Raw genomic sequence first — 15,664 nt, forward strand, 5'->3', positions numbered from 1 at the left:
CATCAGAACGGAGAGAAGAACCACACGGAGGCAGCTCTTCTGGGAACAGTCTGGCCAAGACTGAAGCCAATTTTATTCAAACTTTTTCCAACTTATATACCATTTTCTATAATCTCCAGCAGTGTGACAATTACTTGCTGGCGGTGTACAAGTTCATTGATGTGTAACGCGCTTTACAACTCATGTATCACAAGACCATCACAAGACTTTCAAGTACCCAGCGAACAATTACAATTCCATGATGTATGAATCACAGTTGCACAATTTCAATACAGATTGTTCAAAATGTTTTCCACAATGTTCAATAAATCATTCATATTATACTCTATGTTCTAAACCCTGATTAAAAAACTTTCCAAGTTAACTCTAAGTTCAATCCAAGTTGACTAACTTCTAATATTTTTAACGATTAATATTATCAACTTAACACTATACTATAATCTATAAGTTTACTTAAATGACTTAATTTTATTACCTTAATTTTATACTATTTTATTTTGTAACTCTTATAACCTACTACATTTCTATACTGCCCTATGATTGTATATTAATTACTTATGAACTTATCCTTAACCTAAAATTTTATTACAACTTCTATAAATTTCAAATATCTAAACTATTGTCTTTTATACTTTATTAATTACTTATCTTATAATACCATGTCTAAATTCTAATACAACTATTATTCTACTATTATCTATTACAAACCTTATCATTAGCATTAATAAGTATAAAAATTATGAACTTACTCTATGTTCTATAAAACTTAATTCAACAACATTTTAACCTAAAACCTAAATCTCATTGCCTATTTTCTGGAGGCTACCTATGTCTCAAACCTGCCATGCCACTTAGAACAATGAACTGCATAGTTGCCATGACAATAGCCGGGGGCTGAAGCAAGCTGAGAGTTTCTGCACGTACAGAAACCAAGAACGTTCTGCTTGACCAAAGGCAACATAACAAAACTATTATCACAGTTATAACGTCTAATCTTAACCCCAAATGAAACTACATACTGGAACAAAGGCTAATCAATCAGTTTACCAGGAAATAACAGCTAAAAATCTTAAGAAGAAAAACAGTTTAGAAAGAAAAAGAGATATAACATAATTCTACTGTGCATTTTTCATTGAATATGATAAGATTTTATTTTAGACTGTCACTTCCTAATATTGAAAATTCTGTTGTCTTATAATACACTGGTTACTATTCATATGCACACACTTGATGTTATATCCTTGTCTCAGAGGCGACCTTCTGAATAGGCCTTCATAGGCCTCAGCTGTGTAGTTACAGATGTTGACTCCCAACAAGTGGTTGCTCCCGGGCACTGCAGCTTCCACCTGCTGGGCTCTGGTGATCCTTCCAGCCTCAGCCTTCCAAGTAGCATGAATGAAAGGCATACGCTAGCACGCCGGCTGAGTTTTTGATTTATAGTAGAGATGAGGTCTTACTGCCCAGGCGGGTCTCAAACCTGTGGGCTCTGGCAATATACTCACCTCAGCCTCCCAAAGGTGCGGGATTACAGGCTGTGGCACTGAGGTCTGCTCAGATGAATTCTTCATTTTTCATTGGATATGATAAGATTTTATTTTAGACTGTCACTTCCTAATATTGAAAATTCTGTTGTCTTATAATACACTGGTTACTATTCATATGCATGCACTTGATGTTATATCCTTGTGTCAGAGGCGACCTTCTGTATAGGCCTTCATAGACCTCAGCTGTGTAGCTGCAGATGTTGGCTCCCAACACATATGGAAGGTGGATATTTACATCTTTTAGAAGTTGCCACACTGTTTTCCACAGACGTTGTACTGACACACACTCCCACCAATGGTGTCAAAGCGTTGCTTTATGTCTGCATCCTTGGAAGCACCTGTTTTTTTTTTAAAGTTGTTAATGATGGCCACACTGACTGGAGTTATGTGATATCTCAGTATGGTTTTTATTTGCATTTCGTTGATGATTAGTGAGGCTGAGTGTTTTATATATATATCTGCTGGCTGCTCATAAATCTTCCTTTGAGGAGTGTCTACTCATATATTTTGCCCACTTTTTAATAGGCCTGTTTTATTTTATTTTATTATTTTTTTTTGGCACATTTGAGTTTCTTGTAGATCCTGGATGTTAAGCCTTTGTCAGATATACAGCTGGCAAATATTTTTTCTCATTCTGTGAGCTGTCTCCCCACTCTCAAAATGGTTTCTTTTGCCATGTAGAAGCATTTCAGTTTAATGAGGTCTCACTTGTCTATTTTATCTCTTTTGACTTGGGATTTTGATCAGGAATTTGTTGCCTACTGCAATGTCTGAAAGGGTGTTTCCTACATTTTCCAAGAATCTTATAGTTTGAGGTTTTATATTTAGCTCCTTGATTTACTTAGAATTGAGTTTTGCGTATGATGATAGGTAGGGGTCCTGTTTAAATTTTCTATATGTGTCCAGTCATTTTCTCAGCACCATGTCCTGAGTAGATTCTCCTCTCCCGGGAGTTGTTGGTAGAGGCTTTGTCAAAGATGAGTTGGTTGAGAAATTGAGGTTTTGCTTCTGATTCTCCATCCTGTTCCACTGGTATATATGCCTGTTCTTGTACCAGTACCATGCTGTTTTGACTCTTGTAGACATACAATAAAGCTTAAAGTCTGGAAGTGTGATACCTTTCACTTTGTTTATTTTCCTGAGAATTGTTTTGGTTATTCATGGCAGTTAATGTTGCCATATCAGCTTCTGTATTGTTTCCATGTCTGATAAGACTGATGTTGGTGATATGATGGGCATTGCATTGAATGTGAAGGTTGTCTTGGGTGTATTGGACATCTTAACAATGTTGATTTTTCCAATTCATGGGCATGGAATCTTTTTCCATTTGTTTGTGTCTTCTTTGAATTCTTTGAGCAGTGTTTTGAAGTTTTCATAGTAATGTTCTTTCATTTCTCTGGTTAGGAAGATGCCAAGGTATTTCACTTTTTGTGGCTACTGTGAATTGTTCTGTGCTTTTTATTTGGTTGTTTTTTGTTGGTACATGCAAATGCAGCTGTAATTTGCACATTGATTTTGTAATCTGAGACTCTGCCAAAGTCCGTTATCAGTGCAAGGAGGGTTTTGAAGGATTCTCTTGGAAGTTCTCAAGGTATAGGTTCATATCATCAGCAAAGAAGGATAAGTCAATTTCCTCTTCTATTTGGAAACCCTGGATTTCTTTCTTTGTCTGATTGCTCTGCCTAGAGCTTCTAACACTTTGTGAACAGGATGGGTGACAGTGGGCAGTCTTGTCTTGTTCCAGTTTTCAGAAGAAATGCTTCCAATTTCTGTTTAGCAATATGTTGGCTGTGGGTTTATCATAGATGGCTTTTACTATTTTGAAGGATGTTCTCTCTAGGTGTTCAAGGGTTGTTATAAAGAAAGGATGCTGAATTTTGTCAAATAACTTTTCTGTGTCAAATGATATAATCGTGTAGCTCTTGTTTTTACATCTGTCAATGTGTTTAATTATATTTATTGTCTTGCAGATGTTGAACCAGCCCCTCATTCTGGGGATGAAGTCTACTTGTTCATGGTGGATAACTTTTGAGATGTGCTGTTGGATATGATTTGTAGAATCTAGATGATAATTTTTTTATATATGTTCATCAGGGATATAGTTCTCTTTCTTTCTTGGGTCTTTTCCTGGTTTGGGCGTCAATGTGATAATGGCTTCATAAAATGACTTTGGGAGAGTTCTATCCTTCTTGATTTTCTAGAATGTTTTCAATAGGGTTGGTGATAGCTCTTCCTTGTATGTTTTGTAGAATTCCACTGGTAAACTGTCTGGCCTGGACCCTTTTTTGGGGTAGGGGAGTAGTTTTCTTAAGAAAAATTCAATTGCTGGGTTGTTATTGGTCTACTAAGAGTCTCAATTTCTTCTTGATTTAACCTTGGGAGGTTTGTGATGCCTGAAAATCCTCCATTTCTTTTTTGGTTTTGGAAATTGGTTTCATGAGGTTATGCATAATAGTCTCTGATTACCTTTTGTATTTCTTTGGGGTCAGTTCTGACTTGATCTTTTGTGTTCTAATTGTGTTTCTTTGAGCTTTTTCTTTATCTCAGCAATCTGGCTACTGGTTCATCAATTTTATTTATTCTTTCAAACATTTTATTTTGTTTTGTTTTGTTTTTCTATGATATTTTTCTTCTATATCCTATATTTGGGCTTTTACTTTTGTGATCTAGATTCTTCTGCTGAAGTTAGGAATTTGGCAGTCTTGCTTTTCCAGCTCCCTTAGATGTCTTGTTAGGCCATTGACTTGTGATCTATTTTATTGATGTGTGTGCATAGAGCTATAAATGCTTCTCTTAGTACTGACTTCATAGCATCCCAGAGGTTTTGGTAAGTTGTGTCATGGTTTTGTTTCCAATAGTCCTTTTATTTTTGTTTAGATTTCTGTTTGACCTAGGAGTTCTTTAGCATTGGGGGGTTTAGTGACCTTGTCTTTGTGTATATTAGTGGTGACATTTATTTTTATTCTTCTGTTGCCTTAGAAAGTGCATAATAGTATTGCAATCTTTTGAAATTTGTTTATGCTTTATTTATGGTGGAGGATGTGGTCAATCTTGGAGTACATTCTGTGTAGTAATGAGCAGAATATATATTCCATGGTTGTTGGGTGGAGTGTTCTGTAGGTGTCTATTAAGTCCATTTGGTGAAGTGCCAAGTTGAGGTTCTGGAACTCCTAATTAATTTTTTCTTCGATGTTCCATCTAGGGTGGTTAGTGGTGTATTCAAGTCTCCAGTTATGATGATGTTAGACTCAATGTCCTTTTTTGTTTACATAGTAGTTGTTTTATAAATTCTAGTGCTCTTGTGTTGGTGCATATATCTTTAGGATAGATATTTCTTATTGATGGATTGAGTCTTTCATCATTATGCAGTGTCCTTCTGTATCTTTGTACATTCTTGATATCTTAAAGGCTGTTTTTTTCTGATATTAAAACTGTGATTCCTGTTTCTTTTTGTTTTCTATTCACATGAATGTTTATTCTCTCCCCTCTAACTTTAAGTCTGTGGGTGTCTTTGATGTGAGGTGTGCTTCCTGGAGGCAGCATATTGTTGGGTCATGCACTGTTATCTAGTTCTCCATTTTATGTTTTTTTCAGTGGTTTATTTAGTCCATTCATGTATGACTGATTATTGAAACATGACAGTTTGTCCCTGAGGTTATTATAAGGCTTTTTTTTTACAACTTTTCAGTAACATTAATATATGTGTGTGCTTCATTTTTCATTGAAGCTCTGTTGTTTCTATGATTGGTTTTCATCTTATGAGTGTATGATCTTTCTTTTGTTTCTATTTTCTTCTGATCACAGCACCTTTTAAAGCATTTTCAGTAGATTTGGTCTGGAACCAGTATATTCTTTTAGAGACTGGATGTTTGGAAAGGTTTTTAAGCTCCATCACTGATGAAGCTTAGCTTGGTTGGGTAGGGAATTCTTGATTGAACTTATTTATCTTTGAGAACATTAAAGATTAGGATCAATTCCTTCTGTCTTGTAGTTTTCTTCAGAAAAGTCTAGAGAGATTCTGATGGGTCTTCCCTGGTTGGTAGTCTGAACTTTTTCATTGGTACATTTAGGATTTTTTCATTTATACCTACTTTGTGTAGGGAAATTACAATGTATCTTCTCATAAGATGTCTTGCAAGTTTCTTGAATCTCTTGTCCTTGTTTAGTTGTGTCTCTGGCCAGCTGAGAAAATTGCTCTTGAATTATGTCATGGAATGCTGTTTCAAGTTGTTTTCTGTCTCTCTTTTTAACTTCAGATGTTTGGCTTCTTGATAAATTGGACGTCTCTTGGAAACTTTCTTCTTAAGTTTTTTCCCCTATATTTTTCATAGATTGGGTTAATTCCATATTTTGGTCTTTGAGCTCTGAGTTTCTTTCTTCTGCTTGGTTAATTCTGCTTCCTATACATGACACTTTGTTATTCATTTCTTGGATGGAGTTTGCTTAATTCCATTATTTCTAAATATGATTTCCTGAGTCTGCCCAACAATGTTGCAATTTCATTGAGTTTTAGTTCTTGCATTTCTTGGTTTTTATTTATTCTATTCATTGATTCTCTAATCCTTGTAAGCATCTTCTGAGTACAGTCATTTGGAAAATAGCCATTGTCCTTAGTAGCTACTCTTTAGGCCCTGACTCATTGTTGGGAATCTGGGAATTACCAGTAATTTTTTATTGGTTATTCATAAATAAAGAAGACATCACTTCTAATATTTGCCTCAATTTCAGTCCTTCCCTGAGCTTAACTTCTGGTTTTGTTCAATTATGGAATTGGGACTGGGGCGTTGTGCTATCTCCTTCTAATTTTGAGCTCTCACTAAGAGGGAGAGGAAAGACCACAAGAATTAAGAGCCTACTGCTGGGTCACAATGCTTGTTATCTTTTGAATTCTTCATCTCCTCCCAATAAGTCCTTACAATGGGTATTCTTTTGTAGTTCACGAGTTAAAGATAGAATATAAGATAGAAAAGAGACGGAAAATGGAGAGGAAGAAACAAGAAAAACCAAAGAGAGAAGAAAAGGGGAAAGGAAAAAGAGAACCTACCAATGAACAAAAAATGAAGCAAACAAATGAAACAAAACAAACAAAAAAAGAGATTAAAAAAACCACTGGTAGAGATTTATCAGCTTTAGTATATCTCTTTAAGAGGGGGGAGCACCCTCTTGAAGCGGGTTCTGCTATTGCAGGTCTGTTACTACAGGTTTTCTTTGTTGTTGAAAATTGAGATGCTAGAATCTTCACCCCTGCTGCCTGCAATTGATAGTCAGAACACACAAGGAGGTGGGGGTGACTTGACTCAGCATCTCCCCAAGTCTCTTCCCTTCTATCTTCTCCCAGTATGGTCACAGCTTCCAAAGCATCCACTTTGTGCTGGTGGGATGGGGCCTCTAGCCTCTACCCTGCCCTGCTGATCTCTTTTGTCCATTGCTAGGGGACTGGGGAGCAAGAGTTAACTAGGCATTCACCAGACTCCTTCTTGGATGAATTGTATGTATCTATTGCTCAGTAGCTGAATCAGGGTGGAGCTGGGGGATGAATTGTCTGGTATTATACATCTGTCATTACCCACTTGGGCTTATGCACAGGGGGCAATCCTCTCTAAGTTAATGAAGAGTCACACAAAGCACTGCAGAGTCACCTTCTGATCTTAAGACACTAGCCTGCTGACCTCCAGTGGCCACCCTGGAGAACTTCTCTGCCCAGAATTTAGACTGGCTGCTCAGTTCCTCTTCATACTATGGTTCCTGCTGCACATGGGCTTGGCAAAGAGCTCCCTTCCTAGCAAGTACCACAGTCTCCAGACCTTAACCACCAGTCACTTATATGCCCATTTACACACAGACATGCAAACCAATTTGTCCATACACTCACTCATGCACCCAGAGATTCACATAACCCAACTGGCTTCCCTGTCACCTTCCTTTTTCTAAACCTTAATCCTGTTCTTCCAACTCCAGTAGTCTCCTTCTTCTCTTAATATTTCCATTAATGAGAGCACCCTCTTAATTGTATTTTAGTTTTCATCACAGGAAGAACAAGTTTTTTAAAGAAAGAAATCAACCAGAAATCAGAATGCACTCAATTTACTCTTAGTTCAAGTAGAACCTACATGAAATACGTGGTAAAAAAAAATGTTGCAAAAAAAGAGTATGCCTAAATCGTGCCCTGATATAGTGCAGGTTTTATCTAGGAAAGGAAGAAATAAAATTTAATTTCATGTCAAAACATATTAAGAGATATTTATGCTTCCTGATAAAACAATAAAACTCATAATCCAATGAAATCATAAGAATCTTTTAATTCACCACTATGAATGTATAGTGCTGTTTTTCAGGAAACCACAATCTAAAATATGGCACTTTGGCATGCTGAATGCTATCAATGAAAGAAAATTTTAAGGTCTCAGAAATAAGCCTTCGAAACAAAATTTATTTATGGACTTCCCCACCTTCAGTAATCTCCAATCCTTTTTTTCTGGAATCACATAGAAAGGCATTCTCCCAAGTTTCCTTATCTTATTAGAGGAAGATCCTCCAGGTGAAATTAAATTGTCTTAAAACTCTCTCCCTAGGAATCTCATCAAATATTTGGGAAAAGTTAACCACTAAATCACAGAAAAAAAGTCATCACCATGACTAGACAGAGTTTTCATTTAAACTTCTGAGGGCAGCTCCAAAAAATGACCTGAGTTTATCTGCAAAAAAGACAATATGTGTTCATGGTGCAGCTCTGCCCCTCAAATTCTGTAATTTTTTGTCTCTTACAGAGGAAACTTATCCCAGGTCAACTGTTTTCTATGGATTCATTCATGTCTCTTAAAAATCATTGACTGTCCATCTACATTTCCCACATCTCCATCTACCTCTCACCCAGAAGGAGGTTGCTATTTAAACCTCAAGCATCTGACCCTTCTTGAAGTCTCATATTTTTTATGGCATCTGTGTTTAGGAATATCAAAAACATTTTATGTTTTTTTAATGCAAAACTGTCTATTGTCAGTTTATTTCAGTAGAGAACTCTCAGAGAGAAGAGGCAAAACCTTCTTTCCATGCATACAATGGAATTAAAATACAAGTTAGAGAAAAATTCCTATTTTAGAGGTGATACTTTATTCACTATTTTCATTAAGAACACAAAGGGAAATAACTTGATTTTAACAAAGATATGTTTATTTCCTATGAAGCAAATACCAATCCATATAATTTTTTACCATGGAAATGACATATTTTTATAATTATGGTAATAAATCCGTTATATAACTTTGTGTGTGAACCCCAATATTTATGATTTATAGAACCAGGGGTTGTTTTAAAAGTCTTCCAGAAAACCAAAAAAGCCAAAATCTTTGCACTAAAATTTACCACAATATCTTATCAGAAAATTCCTCAAAATCCTAAACAGTGTTGGATTTTTGCTGAGTTAATAAGTAGTTTGAAAAAATCGAGTCCTATGTTTTATCCAGACCACTTAAACAAGGGTTGTTGAAGCCAGAGAGGGAGTGGGTGATGTCTAGAGAAAATTTACAAGCAACAACACACATGACAATTAACATTTGAAGAAAACACAAAAAGTGCTTCCCATACCCCAAAACATAATAGAAATACAGCTTAATCAGTCCAGGCAGAAACCCATTTGCACACCGTGTACAGACAAATTTCTCAATCACTAAAACATATTTTCCTTATTGAAAGGAGGCAGATTCAGAGGCCAGTCCTAAAACTTGCCATGGTTGTGCAGTTTTATCACAGCATCCAAAAACCACTCATAATCATATCATTTAAACATCTTGGGTCCCTGAGGCTCAGAGGTGTCTGGGTTTTGCAGTGGTTTTTGGGGGTCACCAGGCTCACTGGAGAGAGAAGAGCAGCCAGGGAGTAGCGTCTCCTTTGCAGCCCCGTCTGTGGTAGAGGCCTGTAGCCCCCAGTGGCCTGTCTTGCCCTCCACCTCCTGTACATTCTTCTCTGCCTCCTCTTCTTCAGGGGCCACAGGTGGCACTGTGTGGTGGCCCTGGGGTTGAAATTAGTGGTGCAACAGGTGGGAGCAAAGGAGGAGGGTTGGTAACCCCTGCCTGCCAGGGCAAGGGGAGAATGAAGCCCTGGACCCACCAGGGAAGGGCCTGGGCCAATTCCAGGGATCTAGAGGACCATAGGGGGAGGAGAAATGCCCTCCCTGTGGTGCAACTTCAGACATGCATGGGACTGGAGAATGTTGGCCTCCAGCCTTCTAGGGCTGCTATATTTTTTTCACCCTTGCATGGTGCAGAATTAAAATGCAGTAAAATGTCCACTAGGACCCTGTTGTCAAGGGTGAATGAACAAGACATTGAAAACCATATGTAACCATACTTCTTGATGGTCATCAAGAAGTTACCTCTCACACCAGCCACTCTGGAACTCAGTGCAGAAACTTTATAACCTGTGCAGATGAACACCCTCAAATCAGAAACTACAGACTGTTGAAAACATTCAGGAATGAGAATTTTGCAAAAGTGAAAATGGCAAAACATACTCTAACAGGCAGAGAGCTATTCAGAGAAGAATAATGACAATTTTACATCACCCCAACATAGTGCAATTCTTTGAAGTCATTGAAACTGAAAAAACACTATACCTGATAATGGAGCATGCAAGTGATGCTGAAGTATTTGGCTATTTGGTGTGCATGGAAGGAAGGAAGCAAGACCTAAATTTAGACAGATTGTGACTGAAGTCCAATATTGTCACCAAAAATGGATCATTCAGAGAGACCTCAAGGCTGAAAATCTTTTATTGGATACCGACATGGACATTAAAATAGAAGATTTCAGTGTTAGCAATAAATTTACTGTTGACAGTAAACTTGACACGTTTTGTAGCAGCCCTCAATATGTAGCCCCGGAGCTCTTCCAGGGCAAGAAATATGACAGGCTGGATGTCGATGTGTGGAATCTTGGTGTTATTTTGCTCATGTTCATCAGTAGCTCACTCCCCTTTGATACACAAAACTTGAAGGAGCTAAGGGAGAGAGTATTAAAAGGGAAACACAGAATTCTTTTCTACATGTCTACAGACTGTGAAAACCGTCTCAAATGTTTCCTGGTGCTAAATCCAATTAAAGGAGGCACTCTAGAGAAAATCATGAAGGACAAATGAATCCATGCAGGGCACGAGGAAGAGAAAAATGAACTTAAAACATTTGTTGAATAAGAGCTACACATTTCAGCTGGGCTTGGTGGCTCAGCCTGTAATCCAGCGCCTTTGGGAGACTGAGGTGAGTGGATTACCTGAGCCCGCGGGTTCGAGACCCGCCTGGTCAGCGAGACCTCATCTCTACAATAAATCAAAAAATCAGCTGGGCATGGTAGCGTGCGCCTGTAATTCCGGCTACTTGGAAGGCTGAGGCGGAAGGATCGCCAGAGCCCAGCAGGTCGAGGCTGCAGTGGCCGGGAGCGGCCACTGCACTCCAGTCTGGGTGACAGAGTGAGACTCCAACTCAAAAAAAAAAAAAGAGCTACACATTTCAGACCAGAAAAAATAATAGATATTATGGTGGAAATGGGATATGCACAGAAGAAATTCAAGAATCTCTTACAGAAAAGAATATATATTATGTTGGTAATGGGATACTCACAGAAGAAATTCAAGAATCTCTTAGAAAAATGAAATATGATGAAATCACGCTTACATATTTGTTGCAGGGGAGAAAATCTTTAGAACTGGATGCTAGTGATTCCAATTCTAGCAGCAATCTTTCACTCACTAAAATTAGGGCAAGCAGTGATCTCAACAGTACTGGCCAGTCTCCTCACCACAAAGTGCAGAGAAGTGTTTTTTCAAGCCAGAAGCAGAGACAATACGGTGACCATGCTGAACCAGCTATTTCTTCTGTTATGGCAAATCCAAAAAGGAGTCAGACCAGCACTGCAGACAGTGACCTCAAAAAGATGTAATTTCCTTCCAGAAATCAGCTGGCATTGCTGTTGGAGGAAAGGGAATCACTTTCCAGTCCCATGCTTGGGAATGCAAGTAATCCCAATAAGACATAAAATCCCTGAGTGCAAGAAAAGTTGCACTGTCCCTAGTAGTAACACAGCCTCTGGCAGAATGACATGGCAAAATGCTCATGTTTGCAATGAGAGAACTACAGCTGATAGACACTGAGTGATTCAGAATAACAAAGATAACAGCACTATTCCTGATCAAAGAACTCGTGACTTCAACACGCAGTAATAGCAGTGCAGCTATTTCGGATCAAATCTGCTTCCCAAGAGGTTCTGCCAGTCGCAGTACTTTCCATGGCCAGTCCCAGAAGTGGCAAACTGCAACATCTAACGGTCCCCCTGTTCCCCCAGTCTGTCGCATGAAGGCACACCATTGTCCCAGACTTGAAGTCAAGGCTTTATTATTTTTTTTAGTAAATTAACCTCAAAATTCACAAAGAGACTTCCAAATGAATATGAGAGGGACAGGAGATATGATGACTCCAGTCACAATGTGTTTGCTGAGCAAGAAGATGCCAGCAAAGAAGCCAAACCTCATTCACTGTTTCACATATAGCATGAAGCCCACTGGTTCCGTGGACCCTGGGGACATGACATGGGAAATCCACAATGTGCTGGATGTCAATAGCTATGACTATGAGCAGAGAGCACTTCTTGCTCTTCTGTGTCCACAGTGATAGGAATGCTGAAAACATGGTGCCATGGAAGATGAACGTAGGCAAGCTGCCATAACTGTCTCTGAATGGGCTCTGGTTTCAGCAGACATCAGGAACATCAATAGCCTGCAAAATATTCCTTAAAAATGCCGAGGAGATCAAGCTGTAAACCAGTAGTTATGGTGTAAATTAAATAGCAATTAAAGTGCTTACACACACACAGACACACACACACACACACAGTAAATGCAACCAGGATGGCAAACAAGTAATCAGGGATATTCATTTTCCTTCATTTCAAGCTCAAGATACAGTGAGTTTCCCTTTCTTGTGTCACCTTCATCCCCCAGGCAGGAGCAGTTGAAAAAAGCAATGGACTCACCAGTTGCTTAATATGTATGAATTTCTTTATAAAATTAACTATTTATAACTTGTAGTTTTCTCTTGTAAAATATGAGAAGTCTTCAAAAGTTCATGGAAAATACTTATTATGTACAGCAATGCATGAATTTCACATTTTTTGCACAAAAATGGACTCATAGTAACTTGTAATATGTCTGAATAATATCTAGTTTAACACACTAAGGATAAGACATCAGATTGAAAGCACCCCATCATATCAGCATGAATTTCACTAAATGAGAGACAAGAAAATCACATTTATGGCAAACTTGTGTAGAAGAATAGTAAATTATTGACACCACATCACAGATCTAATAAGTTTAAAACAGAATAAAAAATCCTACATGGAGGCATATACTCTCAAAAATACAAAATTCATAGATAAAGACAAATGTTGGAAGAAGCTACAGAGATAATTAAAACTTACCTTTAGAGTCAAAGAGGTAAGAATTATATCAGACTTCACACAAGAAGCAATGCGATCAAACAGTGAAATAAAATGTTTTGCTAAAATAAAAGGACTCTTAACTTTGAATTCTGTAGCCTGAAGAATTATTTTTCAAAAATGAAGTAGTAATGGAGACTTTCTCACACAAACCTGAATCAAGAGAATGTGCCCTAAGGAAACCTGGGAAGAAAGAAGTGTAAAAAGAGTGTCTATAGAACAAAGACAAATAAGAATCATTGGCAACACTGACCTATGTATTGTAATGAAGAGTATGAAATAAGTAAAATTATGGAGGGAAGGTTTTAATATTCTTAGTCTATGTGATAGCTAATGGCATGGTCCCAGTAGCAGTAGCAAAAAAGAGAAAAAAGGAATAATAGAAAAATACATTCGGTGATTCTACCTTATAGATAAATAAATGATGGCAAGTTTATAAGACATGAGAGGTACTGAAAATGGTTTTTTGGAAGATACTCAAAGTTTCTTATAAGTGGTGTAGTGTTATTTGAAAGACGAGAGGGATTAACTTATAAATGTCAATTTCAAACTCATGGACAACATCTGGTGAAAGAGTGAGAAGAAATTCTAGTATAACTGACATGCCAAAAGACAAGAAAAAATAAAATTCTACTAAATTCTCAATTAAAACCAGTAAAAACGAAACAAGAATAGAAGACAATAGAAAAGAAAAAAACAAGGACAGCAAATAGAAAACTAGCACATATGGGAAATATTAATACAAACATATAAATAATAACTATAAACATAATTGATAAATTATTTTTAAGTTAGTAAAGAAATACAGAAATCCATACACTGCTAGCACTAGTTTTTGAAAGATGTAATAGCTATTTTAATTTTACATGAAGCATATTGCAGTGAAAGGAAAAGTATCTGGGGTCAAAGGGAGCATTCGATTAACAGTAAACTGGTCAATTATTCAAGAATACATGACAACCCCTAATGTGTGTAAAGCTAACAACAGAGTTTCAAAATGACTGAGGCATAAACTGATAGAACTGTGGAAAGAAATAGATGAATACACTATTATACATGGAATTTTCAACACCTCTTCAATCATTAACAGATCAGCAGGTGGGCAATCAATAAGAATATAATTGAATCAAACAGTATCAATCAACTTAATAGGTCTCCATCTATGAAATGTTTCACCCTACAATAGCAGAATATAAATTCTAACCATCTGACATATAGCATTCACCATAATAGACCTCACTCCAGGCTTCAAAACACACTTTAGTAAATATTAAAGAAAAAACACCATGGAAAGTTTGTTCTGGGACCACAAAAGTCTGAAACTAAATAACACAAAGATAGTTGGAAAAATAAAAAACATTTAAAGGTCAAACAGCATACTTCTAAAAAACACATATCAAAAAATTGTCTCAACAGAAATTTTAAAATATTTCCAGGATTCTGGGAAGATGGTGATGGAACTAGTCAGAGTGTGTGAGTTTGTGTATGGGTGAATGTGCGTAAGGACAAATCTGCATGTGTATTTGTGTGCAAGTGAATGAGTGAATGACCAAAGGAGGAGACACAGGAACAAGCAATCGAGGTCCACAACTAAAGTGGCTGCCATCTCCCACAGCTCTGAATTTGGCATTCCATGCTTGCAGGACCATTGACATTCTTGGAGCATTTCTTAGCAAAAGGTTCTCTGAGGCTGCCTCTCAGCACCTTTCACCTAAACTGACACCATTACCTGTGGCGAAAGTTTGGAAATTGGCAGCAGAGACCGTGAAGAAAGTGCAGGGGGAAATCTGGAGCAGAGTCCTCCCAGAGAGAAGATGCAGACTGTCGCCATTTTCTCGGTCCCAGCAGAGAAATTCTCCAGCTTCCCCATTACTGACTAGACTGCATGCTGAAAGTGAGGTGCAAACGTTGCACTCTCTGGGATTGATCCCAGAGGGAATAATCCAGGTTCATGATACCCAGAGAGACAGAGACAGTACTGAATCCCAGATGCGCCATCCCCCACACTGGCCCACAGTATGCAATCAGTGTGGGAGACCTAGCAGCAGATGAGTAGGGGTGAGTTGTAAACAGATCCACCCTCCCTTGCCCAGCATTTGGCTTGTAGAAAGGACTGAACATAAGTGGGTAGAGCAACCACAAACAGTACTCTGATGACATGGAGAGCAGGGGGGGTGTTCTAGATTTGGTAGTCTGCCTTCCTCCTATGGTAAACCAAGAGTGACAGTGCTTGGATACTAGCAAAAGGAACCCGAAGTTCCAGAAATGGTCGCAAGAGGGATTGCACGACTCACACAAGTTTTCAATTTTGGGGGTTTGCTCACTGTATACATATATTTGAATTTGTGTTCTAATTTGATTTATACCTTTTTCTTCCTCTTTTTTCATGTATGGACATATTTGGGGGATAGTGTGTTTTCAGTTTTTGTTTCTTTGCCTATCCATTTTTTTGCTTGCCTTGTTTCCCTTTTCTTCTTCTTTCTCTTCATCTTCCTTTTTCCCCCTTCTTTTTCTCTATTTTTTCAGGGTTAGGTATACAAATGTTCATTATACAGTTATCCTTGTTGATGAGGTGAATGAGTGAATAACCAAAGGAGGGGGACACAGGAACAAGCACCCGAGTGCCACAGCTAAAGT

At 37.8% G+C, this 15,664-nt stretch overlaps 1 pseudogene; it reads left to right on the forward strand.

Moving 5' to 3' along the window:
* The first annotated feature begins 9,824 nt into the window (after positions 1-9,824).
* Positions 9,825-12,349, forward strand: LOC103266856 (annotated as a pseudogene).
* Positions 12,350-15,664: the final 3,315 nt, after the last annotated feature.

The sequence above is a fragment of the Carlito syrichta genome, unplaced genomic scaffold (assembly GCF_000164805.1).
Source record: "Carlito syrichta isolate Samal-C Ts95f unplaced genomic scaffold, Tarsius_syrichta-2.0.1 Scaffold307477, whole genome shotgun sequence".
NCBI classification, from domain to species: domain Eukaryota; kingdom Metazoa; phylum Chordata; class Mammalia; order Primates; family Tarsiidae; genus Carlito; species Carlito syrichta.